Genomic DNA, 5,708 nt, shown 5'->3' with positions numbered 1-5,708 from the left:
GCACACACACACACAGAGAGAGAAAGAGAAAGAGAGAGAGAGAGAGACAAAAGGATTACGAAATAAATAATTGCACGATAAATATTACAATGATGAATATTTAATTATGAAAAAAAAAAAACGTATGGCAAAGTATTTTAATAAAAAAAAAATTATTTATATACACATCGCGCGGCATACATATTATGCGTACGTACGTACGTTCCAACGTCGTGGGAGTAGAATTTTTAACCATTGCAATGAAAATAAAAGAAGAAAAATTTTTTTTTAACTTTGAGAATATATTTTATTTTGTGGGTGTTTTTTGTTAGAAAAAAAACCGCGACATAATAATAATTTTCGATATGATCGATTAATTACGATTACGAAAGGTTAAAAGGTCAACAACGAAATTTTTTTTTATTTCAAACGCCACGTTTCTCATAATTTTAAATCTATAAATAATAATAATAATTTTTATAAAGAATACTCGACGCGACGTTCGTTTTTTTTTTTTTTTTTTTTTTCGTTCTTTCATAGAGTAAAAAAAAAACCCACGACTTGACTGTATACAATTAATCACGTTTAAGAAAAGGTGGAAGCGTGGGAGCAGAATACTAATAATAATAATAATAAATAATGTCAATTAATAATAATAATACGTTATTGTTTTCGTTTGAATCGAAACGAATTTAAGGTATTTAAAGAAAAAAAAAACGTTAAAAGAAGAATCAGGTGTGCCAATCGTTTTGAAATTTCATTTTAAATAAAAAAAATTTTTTTAATACTTTTTCGTAACAACAACAACAACAACAACAAACAAAACCACAACGTGAGATGGTGAACGAAAAAAAAAAGTTATGCGAAATTTTACGTTAATGACGTCATCACAAATTTTAATAAATTTTTACCTTCTTTTTTTTTTTTTTTGTTTACCATCAGGGCTTTTTTTTCTGTAAGGACGTTTGATAATTAGTTACGCTTATGTTTTCATTTAATAATAATAATAATAATGATGATAATAATAATAATGCGAAACCAAAAATTTTTTTTTTAATGAGGTCACTGGAGAGTCTTTGTTAGAGTTTTGGATAAATTGGGTTAAAGGGATTTCTTTCGGACAAACATTCGTTTGTAAAATTTTTTATCTCTCTCTCTCTCTCTCTTTCTCTCTCTTTTTGTTATTTAATTAAACCATTTTTTCTTTTTTTTTTCAAAATTTATTTAAACGTGTGCATGAGTGCGTGCGCGTGCGGGAAAGGTAATGAGGCGTGCGTGCGTGTGTGTACGTTTCAATGACAATTTTTTTTGTATTTAAAAACCATAATTAAATATTTGAAGGCTTCTTCTTCTTCTTCGTCTTCTTATTCGTTAATTACAAATTATTATTATTATCATTATTACTATTATTATTATTTTGCATTTAAAAAAAAAAAATTTAAACGCGAGAGTTAAATTAATGCCGGAAGTATTTGAAACGTTTTTGTCTTGTCTTCTTGTTCTTCCCACGCGGTTAATTGTTTTATTGTCAATGATTTTCTCTCTCTCTCTCTCTCTCTCTCTCTCTCTCTTTCTATCTTACTCTATCTCTCTCTATCTTTTTTTTTTGTTAATACCCGGTAATGAAGAATTTACATTCGTCGAAAAAGTAGGTTTCTGGGTATTTTTGCCCAAGTACTAGAATACCGGTCTATAAAAATTATTACTCTTGTTAAAAAAAAAAAAAAATCGAGCCATCGGCATTATATTGAAAAATTAAATGAAAAGGTAATAAATATTAATAATAATAATAATGATAATAATAATGATAATGATAATAAATATAAGTATCCAGGTGAGAAATGCATTTTTTAAAAAAAGAAAAAAAAATTTGTTTACGCTTCGGTAAATACGAATTTTATTTTCCTTATATATTATTATTTAAGGTCATAGAGTGTTTAAACACATTTTGATAAGAAAATAAAGGTCGTCGTTGTCGTTGTTGTTGTCGTGGTTGTATAATACGAGTATGTGTTTATTTATGTTATGACTGGTATTAATTAAAACTCGAACGGTTTTGAATGGTTTATTTGTTCTATGCGTTCAAGATTATTTTTTCCTTTTTTTTAAATGGTTTGATGTGATTATTACCTCAAAAGGATTTGACCGAACGTGACCTCGGTGGGAAAAATAATTATTTGTTTGTTTGTTTGTGTGATTGTTTTGTAATTTTCACTTTTCTCTCTCACTCTTTCTCTTTTTTTCTATTTCTTTTTTCATTTTTCTACCTGTTTTTCTCTCTAATTTTCACTCCTATTTTTTCTCTCTCTTTCTGTTTCGTCTCTTTTTTCTCAGTCTTTTTTATTTTCATCTCTCTGCTTTTATCCCATATTCTTTTTCTTTCCCTGGCTCTTTTTTTCCCCTCTCTCTCTTTCATTCTCTCTGTCTTCCTCTGATATCTCTCATTCTATTTTTCTTCCATTTTTTCTCTCTCATTTTCTGCCTTTTTTTTTATTCATTCTATTCGATTCCATCAATCCTTTGTGTTAGAAATTTTATTAAATTTTATTACGACTAAATTTTTTTTTTTTACTCTTTCCGGTAACGGAAAAAGGACAAGTAAAATTTAATCAACCGGATAATAATAATAATAATAGTTCAAAGCTTTTTTCTTTTCTTTCCTACCTTATCACTCCCTCTCCCCCTCCTTCCTTCCTTCCTTATTCTTCCTCTGAAAAAAACAAGACTAAAAAAAAAATTAATTTTTCAATTTTTTTTTTTTTTTTGTAAATCCGAAACGAAATTTTTTCCCCCCGCATAATAATAATAATAATAATAATAATAATAAAATTCTGTTATCAGTACCGATACTCTTATCGACAAAATTTTTATTTATTTATTTTTGAAAATAATTTTTAAAAAATGAAACAAACGCGATGAAGTAAAAGAAACGGCAAAAGGCGACAAACGATCATGTTTTTATTCTTCTTCGTATTTTTTTATTTTTTTCTGCTTACACGAAAATTTTTGAAATAAAGAAACGCGAGTAGCAAAAAAATGCCAAATTCATTTTTCAAACAAGAAACCGATGAGTGTTAAAATTATGACACAATATTTAATGAAAAAAAAGAAAAACCGGAAAAACTTGATAGCGTTGAATTTGTTTTATTCGCGACGACCATTAAATTTAAAAAGAAAAAAAAAACTGTTTGTTGTATTTAAATATTTTTTTTTGTCGTATTAATTCACATTTAATATTTTTTTTATTGCCAAAAGGGTTCGATGAGAGAGAAAGAGAGAGAGAGACAGAGAGAATGAATGAAAATCTTTCTCAAGCCACATTTCTCGATCGATTGAAAAAAAAAATATTCTATACATTCTTCATCGATTTAAATCAAAAAAAAAATTTATTTTATTAATTAAAACTAAAAAGAATTGGTCACTACAAACAAACAAACAACTTAACATAAATAAAAACCGAACTGAAACATATTCGCTAGTGGCAACATAACAACAACAACAAGAACAACGTGGGTAGCACAAGTTGTTTTTTTTATTAAATTTATTACGGTTGCGAGTTTTACCGAATCGAGTAGTTTTAAAATTCTAAAGGTACGATTTTTTTTTTATAATTTAAACAAATCTGACAAACATTTTTCTAGACGGATTTTATTTTTGAGGGGAAATGAAGTGGAAGGAGAAAAAAGAAAGACAGAGATAGACGTTTTACAAATAATAATTAATTACACGATCTTAAAAGAATAAAAATAACACAATCAAATAATAAATCAAATATTTAGAAAAAAAAAAAAAAACGTGGCAATAGTTATAGAAGTTCGATAAGAACAAGTCGGTAAAATAACAAATATAACAGTATAATCAAAAAAAAAAAAGAAAAATTTTTTGAAACGTGTAAAAAGAATAAAATGAGAAAAGTTTTTCTTTCTTTTTTTTTTGTTTAATTTTAACGTGGAACTAGTTAGTTTGTTCAAAAGCGTTTCACTAATTCAAAAAAAGGTTTTTACGAAAATTTAATAATACAACAAAAAAAAACGTTTTCTTATAATTGTAAGAAAATCGTATTTAAGTAATGAATTGAGGAAATAATTATTTGTGTTTTGTTATTTAAAAAGTGTGCGGAAACGTAAATTTTCTAGAAAATTTTCCTCATCGACGTCGACGCATTTTCGATTTAATTAAATTTAATGCCATCACAATTTGTCGTCGCGGAGGTTTTGTTGTGAAAACCTGATTATTTAAATTTAACGTGTTTCGAGTGCTTCCGTGGTTGTTGACAAAATAAAAGAGACAAGATAATTAAAAAAAAATTACTAATCCTATACTTGAATTGATGTCAAAGAGAGAGAGAGGGAGAGATTCACTTATACATACACAGAGGGAGACAGAGAAAGATTTATACACACACACAGAGAAACGGGCATACACATAAAGAGAAAGAGAGAGAAAGAGTAGCACAAAGAAAAAACAGAAAGAGGCAGTGAGACAGGAAGTAAGACAGAGAGAGAGAATGATTGACACAGAGGGGAAGGCAATGATTGAGAAAGAGAGAGAAAGATTTACTCATACATACACACAGAGACAGATTCATACACTCAGAGAGAGATACACACACACAAAGAGAAACAGAGAAAGAGTGACACTGACAGAAAGACAGAGAGAGAAAGAGAGAGAATGAGAGAGAATGATTGACACAGCGAGAAAAACAGAAAGAGAGAGAGAGAAACCAAAAGAGAGCTTAAGAAACCAAAAATCAAATTTTCCTTATTTTTTTTAAATAAAAATTTACGGTTTACGATGAAAATTTAATTGAATTGAGACAGTGTCAAGGTAAACGAGGGGGAACAACAAAATGTCTAAAAAAAAAAAATTTTTTTTTTTTTTTTAAACATTTAAAGAGTAAATTAGAGGTTGTTTCCAGATTTCTGGTAATTTCGTTTTCTAAAGCCCCCCGAGAAAAATGAAAAAAAAATTGACGAATGGAGAAAAAAAAAAATTAAACAAGGTTGCGATTTTTTAAAATCGAATCACTCGATGTTTTTTTTCTATTATTTACTTTCTTTTTATTTTTTATTTTTTCAAAAATTAAGTTGGCAATACCGTAAACGAAAAACGAAAAACGAAAAAAAATATAAAAAATAAAAAAGGATTTTTAGATCTTAAAAAAAAAAAAAAAAACAATAAAAAGTGACACACACATTTTATATATAAAATATATCGAGTGTTTAAAAAGTGACCATGTGATATTATTTAAACGTTTGTGACGTCGTTTGTCGTCACCTGTTCGTTCGTTCGTTTGTTTGTTTGTCGAACGGAAAAACGTGTCATTTGATAAAGAAAACGAAAAAATATTGATAATATTTAAACGATATATAGCGTAATATTATTACAAGGACGGGGAAAAAGAAAATTATCATCATCGCGTTATCGATAATTTTTTTTAACGCGAACGCAACAACGCAGCTCAACGCGCCGATCATTATTATTATTATTAAAATGAACTATTGACCTTAAATTACATGCCCGAAATCATAATAATTGCCGATTAGTTATTAATTTTTTAATTTCTGCCTTTCGTTTTTATCTTTTTTTTAAATGTATTTACTCGATTGAAAGTTGAAAGCTATGTGTGTGAGAGAGAAAGAGAGATAGGAAGAAAATTAGAGGGAGAGAGAGAGAGAAACGCGCGTCTCACTGTCTGACATTAGAAAATTAATAATCAAGTTAAAAAG

The sequence above is a fragment of the Pediculus humanus genome, genomic scaffold (assembly GCF_000006295.1).
Source record: "Pediculus humanus corporis 1103172107775 genomic scaffold, whole genome shotgun sequence".
NCBI classification, from domain to species: Eukaryota; Metazoa; Arthropoda; class Insecta; order Psocodea; family Pediculidae; genus Pediculus; species Pediculus humanus.
This window is presented reverse-complemented; position numbering follows the sequence as displayed.